General features: G+C 48.0%; 1 pseudogene; it reads right to left on the bottom strand.

Annotated features, from left to right (window-relative positions):
* Nucleotides 1–12,290, bottom strand: part of LOC132317156 (hydrocephalus-inducing protein homolog) — a 74,423-nt pseudogene that overhangs the window by 53,213 nt on the left and 8,920 nt on the right.

The following is a 12,290-nucleotide window of genomic DNA, read 5'->3' as shown; positions in this document are numbered from 1 at the left end:
GCAAAGACACCCTTTCAAGAACCTGCCCCATCTCTCACCACCATGAAGACATGGGGGGCTGAAGCCCAAATGCACTTCCAGGTCCTGTGCTGCCCTACCTTCCCCGCACAACCCTCCACCTCCAAACTCTCCCCAGCCTTGAAGGAAGAGCACAAATACCTCCTTGTGCTGGAAACCAGGGCAGCGTGAGGCAATTAACACCCTACAGCAGGGTGGCCTCAACTTTCACCCTACCCTGCACATTGCTGGAAAAGGAGCCTGCCACCTTATCAAAGCTGGAGTGGAAGAAACTGCAGTGACTATCGTAATAGTTATGGTATCTGCAGCTACATTACGTCCCAGGTAACGAGTGCTGACACTTTCCTCAGCCTCATGGACCCTCTGTAGCCCAGGGATGTCTGGACCTCAGTGGTTTGTGCTCCCACAAACCACCAATTTGCTATCCAGTCATTGCAACCAACCTTTCCTCTCCAAAACATCTTCCTCAGCTGGAGTACGGGTGGAACTGGAATGGGAAGTGCTGAGCTCCAGTACCCTGAAACTCAGTGACACGCACCCTGACGCTGGGGATGGTTTACTTGTCCTAAACCGTTCAAAAGCACCAACACCCCTGAGCCCACACGTCAGTTTTACCCTTGGGCAGCGTATCTTATGGAAGCGAATCTTTCAAACGCACCTCAGCTTCCGCTGATCCTCCTCTTCCTGTGTAGCAAAAGCCTTCCACTGGAAGTGGGCTATGATTTCACTCCGATTGTGGATGACCACGGATCCGTGGTTTGACAGCGAGAGGTAAGTCTTCTCAACTGCCAAGGAGTTCCTGTCTAGCCTGATGTTGACATCTCCAGCTGCTCCATAAAGGCTCGTGTGAATATCTTCACCTGCAACAAAGCAAAGGGCAGTCTTTGCTCACCTCACTTGCTGATGGAAGTACCAGGAAGAGAGCAAACCACACATAACAGAAGAAAGCGTTACAGCTTTTAGCTGTATTAGCAGTTCCACGGATCAGCACATTTATCTCATCCTGATAGCTGCCTGTGTACAGCACAAGGATGTCCTGGACACCATCTAAACCACCTTATTTCTGGGTGTGTTTGTAGAGGTTTATCCCCAAGGTGACACCATTTACAGTGAGATTTTTCAGACGTGCCCAGGTGGCCTTTGGGTTGCCATCCCACCCAGGTCATGGGGAATTCTGCATCAAAGTCATTCAGGTGACTCTGAGGAGTCCCACCACAGTCATAGCTTGACCATGGTCTCCTGCAGGCACACCACCAGTGGTGGGTCTCTCCTGAGGATCCCTTGTTGCTGGCAAGCAAAGATGCCTGGGGGCATGTGGGCAGAAAAGGGAGGTTCAGAGGAACAAGTGAAGGGACAGCCCACCGCAGGATGGCGCGCAGAAGAGAACTTCACTGTGTTGTAGAAGCAGTACCCTCAACTTGCTGTTTGTGAAGATATGTCAAAATGAGACTGGTAGGGCACGGTCCACACCAGACCGCCCATTACAGTCCTGCAAGCCCATTTCTTCAGCCTGGATCCTGTTGCTTATGCCTGAGGGTGCAAGTCTACGCTGAATATTCCCAAGCTATTCAACGACCAGAGCGAGGACATCTTTGCTTTCCACCTCAGAACAAGCTGAAGAGGAGAGAGCCTTGCCTGTGCACATCAACTGATTAATGGCTGGAGTCTTGCTGGGGTACCTGCCAGCATCGCACCCTCCAGAACAGACTCCCACCAAAGGCTCCCTCATTCCCAGAGCTTTCAAACCTTCATTCTTCCCAACCAACAAACTCCTGGGAGTCAACCGAGCTCAAACGTCACTACCAAGCCCACTCTTCCTGTTGTGGGTGAGTGTTTCCCAGGTGAGATGCAAACAGCAAACATCAGACATGCTCTCCAGAAATGGCATTTCTAGGGAGTGGTGCTTAAAGCCTCCGAGCCAGCCCCAACTGACAAGCACAGCAACCCGGCCATGGCCTGGAGAGCATCCCTCTGCAAAGGCAGAGCCTTCTCCTCACTGCAGGGCTTACAGCAAGGCAGCCAGTGGATGGACCTGCCTTTAAAAGGCTGCCATGCAACACCACAAGGGGAGAGCTGGACGGACTCCTTCAATCCTAAGCCAGGCAACGCAGCAGAATCCCATTCATTCTGGGAGCTGGGTTGGGGAATGAGGCAAGACTTGCCCTTAAAACAGTAGATCTCTACGGTCAGTCATTCATGTCTGCACATGGAGAACTCAGCCTTCATGCCTGTACAATCCTCAATTTCTTGGCTCTTAAGGGAGTCTGGAGTGGCAGGGATTTGTGGCCAGAGCTGAGTTACGTTGGGAGAACACCAGCAATGTTTCCACGGACTGGACAATCTGCCTCCTAGAATGGACAATTTAGCATATAAAAATAACTGAACTTCAGAAGAGTTACAGAGACGGCCATGCTTTATAAGCATTACCTTTCCCCTGCGCTGAATCCTCGGCATACATTGGCAAGCAGATGAGCCAGGACCCAAGAAATGGGAGACAGGCACAGTGCTTCGAGCATGCACAACTCAGGTTTATGGAAACACAAGCTAATCCTCCACAACGATCAAGACAAACTACTACAAAATAAACACCATGAAAACTGTCACCTCACTGTCTAAACCCATGGCCACATGGGTCTTGAAGTATTGGGTATAGTTCTGATCTCAAAAAAACTAGCTGAAGCATTTGAAATTAATAGAGAAGGGCAGAAAGTACGATTAAAAGTATGGAGCAGCTTCTATATGAAGACTGAACAGATTTCTCGGTTGAGGAATCCGTATGGGAGATAGATGGGAGAGGTTTGTAAAAGCACGAATGGCCTGGGAAATGTGAATAAGGAAAGACTTGTCATGATTTGTCACAAAACAGGAACCTGAGGGCCTGAAATAATCTTATTAGTCAGAAATTACACAAAAGTACTAGTACTTTTCCAGGGAAAAAGTAGTACTTTTCCAGTACTCTTTTTCACTAAGAACAAGAGTCAAAGAAAGATCTAGCCCTCGGAATTTTACCCTATAGATTCTCTAGATGCATACAAATGAGGCACTTTTTTGTGCTTCTCTACCCGAAATTTCAGTAGTTCTTTCAAGAAAGTGCTACCCATCCCATGAGCTTCTCAGAGTGAGCATAAACCATTCTCTGGGAATATGTCATTAACTGACAAATATTGAACAAAGCTGTGACAACTCATAAAGCCACAAAGAGCATTTGGAAGATACAGGAGCATTTTTGTAACTCCTACAAACTCTAGACAACTAAAATGTTCACTGCTGGGCTAAAGCATCACACTATCACCTGGATTAGGACATCATGCTCCCCAGGACCAACAGTCAGGAATAGGGACAAAACAAACCTCTCTTTCAAGCAAGAGAAAACGCACACCAAATGCATACACGCAACAGAGAAAGCGTCTCGTTCAGCATCACAAGATACCTCTGCTGAACCAAGGCCGACAGAAGCATTTTAACATGTCGCACCTTTTTCTTGAGTTCTCCCCACTTACTCTTAAAGTGACTTACAAAGCTGACGGTATTTCTGTGGCCTGATCTTGGCTTCTCGTACCCTAGCATACATTTCACACCTATCTCGGGAGGCACTGAGCACTTCCTGCCAAATCCCAAGAGCCCTCAACTCCTGGCTACTTTAGTCCTGATGTTGGGAAGCATGGGCTGTAGATGGGTAGAGGGCAACATGGAAAAAAAGGTCTGTGGCAAGACAATGGAGAAGCAGTACATGGGACAGAGGTGTGTAAGAGACAGCAGGCACTGGAGAGAGTCTGACAGAGACATGTGTTCCCCACGTTACGCTTCAAACATAGCGTTGTCTAGGACTAAAACTTCATGCGTGCATACGCATGCTGCAATGGAGAGTCGAGGTTTCTCCCTCCTCCACTCAGCAACTCCCAGAAAAACAGCATTCCAAAATCTCATTCCCATTTGAGGGGATCTACTTTAACAACCCCCTCAACACCAACTACTCTTCACTTTTATCCAAGGTAAAGCTGGGGCAGGGCAGGTACACCTGGAGAGGGAATTGAGGTGGCTGGGACAACGGGGAAGGATGGCAGAAGACTGTCACAAGAAGGTGCTGGGTGCAGAACACCATGCTGACACCAGGCTCCCCCAGCGAGGGACCAGTGCACAGGACATACAGAACAAGGACAGGCTCAGCCTCTGCCCCTTATCTGTTCACTTCTAAGCACTGAAACATGCAGAGCTCTTGGAAGAAAAGCTTTTAGAAGCTAATCCTCCACAAAGCAAACTTAACATTATTCTGCTTAGAAAGGGCTCTGCTTTGAAGGATGCAGAGAGCGTGCACCACGCAGCGCCCAGCACTTACCTGTGTCGTAGTGAACTACCAAGGACCTAGAATGGTGCCCCGTCTTCAGTGGGTGAAACTCCACTGTCACTTGCATGGCGTCACCAATCCCAAGAGTCCCGACGGAGGGATCGACAGAGAAAGGGCTGCAAGGCAAAGAGAGCTATCAGGACTATTGCGGGAGATTTGGGGACTGTATTCCTTTGGCAGTCTAGTTCCCTTCAGCTCACTTGCGCAAGCAAGGAGCAAACAAACCACAGCCAGCAGAAGACAAACACAACATACAGGATCAGAAACAGAGCGACTGACTCCCGCTTCTGCAGAGATCCAGCCCTCAGATGATCCCATGGCATAAAATGACCTCATCTCCCCCATGCTCTGCATCCGATTCTCTGCAGCCTCAGGAGTCCAACTGCTAGCAATACCATCAGAGAACGGCTTGTGAAGAGCACAGAAATGGTAACAGCTATTCGCATGCACGACCTGATGCTGATTTCCTCAGGAATCTGTCTTTTCCTGCCACCCAGAAACCTCACCTCAAGAGATGCAAATGTCAAGGCAATACCTGTTTCAATGAGATCACAGCCTAGAAATCAGACAGAGAATAAAAGTCTTTTTGAAGACCCGGGACTAGTTATGGTTCAATTTGCAGAATCCTTTTTTTTTTTTACCTTGAAAGCATCCTGGTTTAGCCTAAGAAAGGGCGAGTTTTATCGGCATTTCAATGAAAGCTGCTCCAAGAAGAAAAGAACAACAGGAAAAATCTGAATGCAAATGCAGACTGGAGTGATACCACAGCATGGAACAAAACACAAAAGGAGTATCCCGTTTACAGCCTGAATGATTAAATCCCTAGCGAAATGAAGCGCCATTAACAGGAGCATAGCAAGGCGAGTTTAACAGGAGGTCTTCTCTCTGTTCACAAGCAACGCAATCTGGGACTCCGGCTTGTACTCCAAGCTCGGTAACTGTTTGCCTGGCCCACCAGACAAAGTCTGTGCAATGTCTTGGAAATAATTATGAAAATGTGTTGGCGTACTGTGGATTTAATATGAGCAGTTATGATTTGTCACCAGGTAAACAGCTCTTGGCTGATAGAAACAAAACTCGATGCTTTAATGCTGCTTAGGGCTACGTCAGGTAAAACATGCTTCTGCACAACGGCAGCTGCGCTTCATGGCTCTTGTACAGCCACACTTAGAAAACAAAAGTTACTGGGTTTAGTGCTTTGCTGGTGGTCAATTTGTCACCTTAAAACCACGTTCTGGAGAGTTTTACCATGATTAGAGGACGCAATGCGTACACCAAAATAATGAGAACAACTGGAGCCATGCGCCAGCTGAACTTTGCTCACCTAAGTAGTGACAGCTGATGACATTGCACTCAATAGAGCAGTTGGCAAGGACACTGCAAAAACATGCCTGACTTTACTGGGTATTCAGTTTGGTGGTGACAACTAGATCTGGACAGCCCCGAGGAAAACTGTACACCGATTTGCAAGTTCCTGCCTATGTATTCTCCACAGCGATAAGCAGCAGCCTGCTGAAATAGCATCCTGGAAGCCTGCTTAAATAGCTTTGCCAGGCTTTGGTGGAAGCTACTCTTGGACCCTCACGTTTCACAGGACAAAAGTAAGAAGTCTTCTTTCGAGCCCTGCTTTCGTGGGGAAGAAATTGAGGCTACTCAGGTACACCAAGTCAGACAGCGGGTCTTTGCTGCATTCTTGACCTCAGCTCCTACACCAAGACCTCTGGGACCAAACAACTCTCAGCCCATTATCAACCAACTGAACTGGTTTCCTTGCAGATGCGGTGTCAAAAACGCATTACCCTCTCCAATTCAGCAAACCCCAAAACGGGTGACTACCTTCTGAGACCAAAAGGAACAGCACAGGCTGACTGCAACACCGTTCACATCAGGCATTTGATAGGGGACCACCGGAATACCCTGTGCTTGTGGCCTCCCAGAGCATGGGTGTATTTGGCTGAGAGTGGTATGCAACCGTTTCAGAAGGTACTTACCACCAGCAGGTTGCAAGCTAGCTACTAACATTCTAGCACTCTCCAGGAAGCCTAGGAGAGATAAAGCTCTAGGAGAAAATGCCCCCAACCCCTGCACCACAGAGTTGCTGCATTTTTTGCCTGGGCCCTCAGTACCATTCTGCTTGGGGGCTGTAGTGCAGTCTTGAAGCCCGTGTCTGCTCGTCTCCACTTAAGAGCTCATTCTACGTAAGAATATTTGCTCCCAGGGACCAGACCAAACTTACCGGAAAACGAAGTTCCTGGACCACATGTTGTTACTGTCAGGACTTCAGTACCCTCAGCTTTGATCGACTGATCTCCAATTGCTCAGAATTACTTGCCAATAGAGACACAGCTGCTGATAAACTCTTAAATGTCTCTTCCACCAGCTCATAGCTGGTCATTTCCTAACACTGCATTTGGTCTACAGGAACTGAGCTCCTAGAGCTGTCATCTGCCACGCACTATCCCATACAGCCCAAGGGCGGTCAGGTTGCCTTCCTTTACTTGTTCTTTCAAACTAACAGAAGTGGTCTTGTGAGATGCTGTGCTGGAGACACCACTGCAGTATGAAACTTCCCTGCAGCTTGCCGAGTTTTATCGAAGGTTGTATCATGCTTAAAACACTGTAAGCAACTGCCAGACCCACATGTCCTGCCCAGTTCCAGCTATGCCTGCAATACAGCAGCTCAGATGCTCTGGTTCTTTTTTGTTACTGCTTACCAAATCTATTATCACGCAACAGTGTTTTGCACAAGCAAGATGTTGAGTTCCTTTACCTCTGAGTGCTCATGCGGTAGCGGGCCTCCCGGTTCCCGACGTTGCGAACCAGCAGTGTTTTCTGGGTGCTGTACTTGACGGGACAGACACCGAAGTTCAGCTGGTCAGGGAAGTCCAGGATGGCTCGGGCACCTATAGCTCGGATCGGCACAACGAACTTTTCCCTTTCCGTGATGCAGGTGAGCTGGTGGAAGTAATCCTGCAGGGAAAGAAGCAATCTCAGCACAGTCCGTTTAGTACCATCCCCACGGCAGAAGGAAAGCTGCTGTTTTCTAGGACTCTAACAGAGGCATTCAATAATATAATAGTCCTTTTTGCCTTAATGACCTTTCAGTCCAGGAGCACGACTTGAACAGGGCTGCTAACTCGCAAAGAAGGAACAACCCCCTTGAGTCACCTGCTTTCCCAGCAAGCTGCCAGATCCAGACAAAATCATCTGACACTTGGATTCTGAGGCACCAAAATAGACTCATTTCATGTACGGGATTACAGCAGTAACAAGAACCTGCCTTGATCGCCACTGCAGACTATTAAAGGCACCACTAAGAACCCAGTTGTGCCACAGGGCCAACTCCAATCCCAGCAATGCAGTGACCTCCTTGAAGCTTGGCAGGGGATGCTTAGGTACATTTTCAGGACTTTGCCACATGCAGGATCAAGAGTCAGTCTGGTGAAATACTTAACAAGTTGGACACAATAATTGGTTTATATCAGCTGAGTGTAGGGTACAGGTGTATTTCCCACCCCTTCCCATAGCATTATGGAGACAAAGCTGGGGACACACACTCTTAAAAGGTTATCTGATCCACCTCCCTACCCCAGAACTGGCTCAGCTCTGTACCCAAACTACTCAAGAGATGTTTGACAAGTACTTGAAAGCACTAACAACTCCACCCCTGCCCTCAGCAGCCTGTTCCAGCTCTGCCCTAGGCTTAAAGAGAGCTCTTCCTCTGTCTAATCTCAATTTCCCTTTACATCTCCTCCTAGCCTCAGGGGAGGCAGCAAACAGCTTTGCTTCCTCTCCGCTGCATGGCTCATGTCTTCATCACCTCTCTTTTGTACAGTCTCCAGAATAAGCGACTTGCTGCCTTGCTAGCACACCTACCTGAGGCAGGTGAGACATCCCGACCAGAGCAAACTCAGCTCTGCTATTCCCAGTCATTGGCTTGCTCAGAAAAGAGACAGACAGACCCCCCCCTCAAGCTGTCTGGCATTTAGCAGTAGGGAGGTGAATCCAATCACCAAAATTATTCTGCTGTAGGGTTGAGCAGATCGATCTCCAGATCTACAGTGTGGCATAGCTGGGCTGGAAGTATCACCTTGCCCCCCGCTGAAAGCAGTGGTAAAACTGTTTAGTAGGGCCAGAAGCCATTACCTCCAGCAGCTCTTATTGACCAGTTGATAAAAGCTCTGCCTCTTATCACTCACTTGCTCTCCTGATCTTTTTTCCACTCAGTGCTTTTATCTTGTTTGGTATTTTTATAATTGTTGAAGCAGCAAGCAGACAATTTAGGATTTGCACACAGCAGCAAACCCCCTCAACCAGACAAGATTCAGATTCCTCTGCCCTTGGGATTTCCTGCTCCCATACCCACCCTCTCCAAGCCTGCAAGGGACCTACAGCAGCCAGACGAGGCACAGACACAGAGCTACAGCTTTAGCACAAAAGTTAACACCCAGCGCCTACCAACCGCCTGCTTGGCTGGGGTTTAAGGTTGCAGTAACAGACGCTGTCACATCCAAGGTGGAAAAAGAATAAAGAAGGATCTTTTATTCTGGGTATCTCAAATATTCACACTGGATATTGCAGAAGGGCTTTTGCTTCTCATATTTGGAAGGTAAAATACCAGGAAAGGAACTGCAGCAAACGACCTCCAGACTGGAAGATCACATTTCAGGAATGCATTTCATCTGCAGCAAGTCCTTCTGAATTAGCAATTTTGTACTCAACCTTGCAGCCTAAGCCCTCTAAAATAAAAGCTATGGGCAGCCCATGTGAATTTAAAGCACCTAGTAGCTGGGTACTTCACATCCTGGACTGTTTAGATCCTCAGAAACTGCATTAGCAAATAAAGAATCCTATTTACTTTTTTGTTGTTATTTTGGCCACACTCCTCTAACAAAGGCATTGTAAATCCAATTGAAATCTGCGTGCCTTATTAAGTCTTGGCATGCCATATTTACTTATCTCTCCCTTCCAGATGCCAGGTAGACAGAGGAGGACGCAAGGAGTTCAGATCAGCAGGGGGATAAAGAAAAAAGAAAACTTCAACAACTGGAGCCATTTGAGGGAAGTAAAAGGAAACAATTTTCAAGTCGTTGTCATTGCTAAGGAATGGATCAACGGCAATGTAAATAAGAGCCCAAGGAATCAATCCCCGCAAAAGCAAGCACAGGCAGCCTTCCCAGCTCCGTTGCCAGTGAGGGGCACTGGGACTGCCTGCACAGCAATGCATGGGGAAGGGACTTCTCCAGGCGTGCGAAGACAAGGCTAAAGCAACAAGGATTTGGCCTCGCAGAGACAACCACGACCTCTGAGAGAGAAAGCTGCCTCTTGCCATTCACATACACGCATGTTGTGTGCTGAGCCCCTTCTCCAGGGACTCCCTGGGACGCTGCATCCTCTACAAAGCTTGACTCAAAGCACTTCAGCACGTGCTGACCCTTCAACCGCGCTCTAGGACCCCAAAGTGGGACCTCGCAGCAAAGCTGAATGCAGCGTCAGGCCAAACGGGGTGGGGGGGGGGAAACCAAGGAAAGAGGGGTGCTAGGCAGAAGCTGGCTGCTCACACTGCTGTGAATCCATGGTCCTGTAAGCTTTTGAAAGCTGAATTGCCCTCCCCTGGAGGAAGATCAAGGCTGCAATTCTCCACTGCAGCACTGCCCTGTCTTACCAACTCTGCTATGCACTTACTCACAGTCTAGGGGTACAGTCGAAGAGTTTAAAATCTTGTTTGACTTTGCAACTGCAAACCCTTAGCAGGCTGTTTAAAACCAGGTCTCTAAGTAAACATGCCTGGGTGAGGGAGGGGTTGCATCACTTCCATGCTTTAAAGACCATTGTGTTTAGATGCGGCTTCAGGCTATAGATTTTCATGAAAATACGACTTCATGCTTCATACAGCTCCGCTCTCAGTTTCAGGGAAAATACAGTTCATTGTACGATGGTTCCTCTTCTCTTACTCCCCTTTGATAAGCAGTAAGTTACAAGCTCTGGCCTGCAAAGCATCACCGATGACATTTGAATTAGCACCCGCTGAAATTAAAGCAACTGCTTGTATCAAAGGTGTCACTTCAAGCTCTTTGCAAACTCAGGCTAACATTCATTACTGTCACAGAGATATCAGCCTTAACTGCCCAGTATGCCAGCAAACTCGGATGTCAGTTTTACTGTAGAACCGATCCTAAACACTTCACTGAATTCCTTGCAGCAGGCAACTGCAAAGAAGAGATCCTTGTAGCAGGAGGTAGCATAGTAAGTCAAACAGGGCAAGCTCCCTGCTGAAACCATGATACCATCAAGGCTGGAAAATAAGGGCTGTTAAAAGAGAGGAGGGAGGCTGGAGGATGAAGATGGCTTCAGACGAGAAGGGGTACCCCTCCTCCTGCCTCCCTCAGCTACCAAGTCACAGGATGCTTTGAAATCAGTCCCTTCGCTCCAGCTTCATTTTGCGCAGGGCCATTTGCCTTGATCTTCTGCCCCTTTCCTCCTCCCCGGAGTCTTCTTAAAAGTATACTTGGAATAGCTTCCGTGTGCTACAAAACATCTAACACGGCTGGACTGAATTTTAAAGGAGTTCATTTCAGTAATGCAATAACTCATCGTCCTGTCATATTTCATATTAATCAATGAGCATTAATTCAGCCTCCACTGAGCATCGGTAATGAATTTTGCAAACCTTACCGACTGAACTTGGATTGCCCGAAAATATTGTATTGCTACAGTGAAAAGAGCAAGAGGACAAAACAAAATAGGCTGTGCTGTGGTTTTATATTCTTCTTCCTTCCTTCTTCCTTTAAGATAATCTATTGATAAGCCTAAAGGACACACAAATGTCAGTATTTCTGGTTGTTGCTTATTTGCCAGTCAGTTCCACGATGGTTTCCAGTTAGGCAGAGACTGTCAGACCATCGCGCAAGGACACCCGGGAACACAGGTGGCACGAGAACACCCCCGCTGTACAACCGGAGCCATAAAACAGAAATGCGTCAATCAGAAGCAGCAAGAACAACTAATTGCACATGTTGCCCAACAGAAGAATTAGCATTTCATATTTGTAACAAGTGCCAATAAAGAGACATGTCAGCTATTTATTCACTTTCTGACAGTCCAATCACGTGGCACATTCCCAAATGACTGCGAGACAATAGGAAACTGCTCATTTTTCAAGAAAGGCCTGCATGGCACATGGCATTTCAGCCACTAACAACTCCCATGGTCCTTTTAGTTAGGGCTTAGCTGCAATTTTACTCCCCTGAATCGTGAGCGACTTCACTGCAGTCAGACGTACCCTGGGGAAGAACAGATTCAAATCAAGAGAATTATAGAAACCAGCTCCACACCAGGAAGACTCGCCAACCTTGACAGAGGGGTTTGTACCTGCATCCCGATTCACTGGGTTGTCCACAATCCCAGTGGATCATGGAGCAGCAGAGAGGCAGAGGTTGTGCCAAGGGAGCACTCATAAGCCTTCCACAGCTAAACCACAGATATTCTGCATGCCAGCAACTGCAAGCCCAACGCAGGTGGCTTTACAGAACCATTTCCCAGAGCCTGCCTCTTCGCTAAGGGGTTTTCAAGGTGCTGTGCACCTCCTGACCACGCTACTGATGCATTTCTAGCTGAGCTACAGCACTTGGGTACTTCGCTGACTCACGCTCCACCAAGGACGAGACAAAATGTTCGATTTGTACAAAATTCTGATTCGGCTGTATAAACCCCCACGTGCTCCTCACTGAGCAGCACGCACCCCTCTCCCAATGCCCTGCACAACCCCTGCACGGGGCACAAAACCCAGTTCAGCAGAAACCCGCCAGGCTGTCGCCAAAGCTGTGCGGAGGACCTCTCGCTGGCAGAGCTCCCTACTCCAGATGCTCACCTGTTCAAGGGCAAGACAAGGGACAAAGTATTGGACGTTAGTGCTCTTGGCAGTTAT

This window comes from Gavia stellata, chromosome 5 (assembly GCF_030936135.1).
Source record: "Gavia stellata isolate bGavSte3 chromosome 5, bGavSte3.hap2, whole genome shotgun sequence".
Lineage (NCBI taxonomy): Eukaryota > Metazoa > Chordata > Aves > Gaviiformes > Gaviidae > Gavia > Gavia stellata.
The sequence above is the reverse complement of the archived record's forward strand: the minus strand, read 5'-3'. Positions and strand labels throughout refer to the sequence as shown.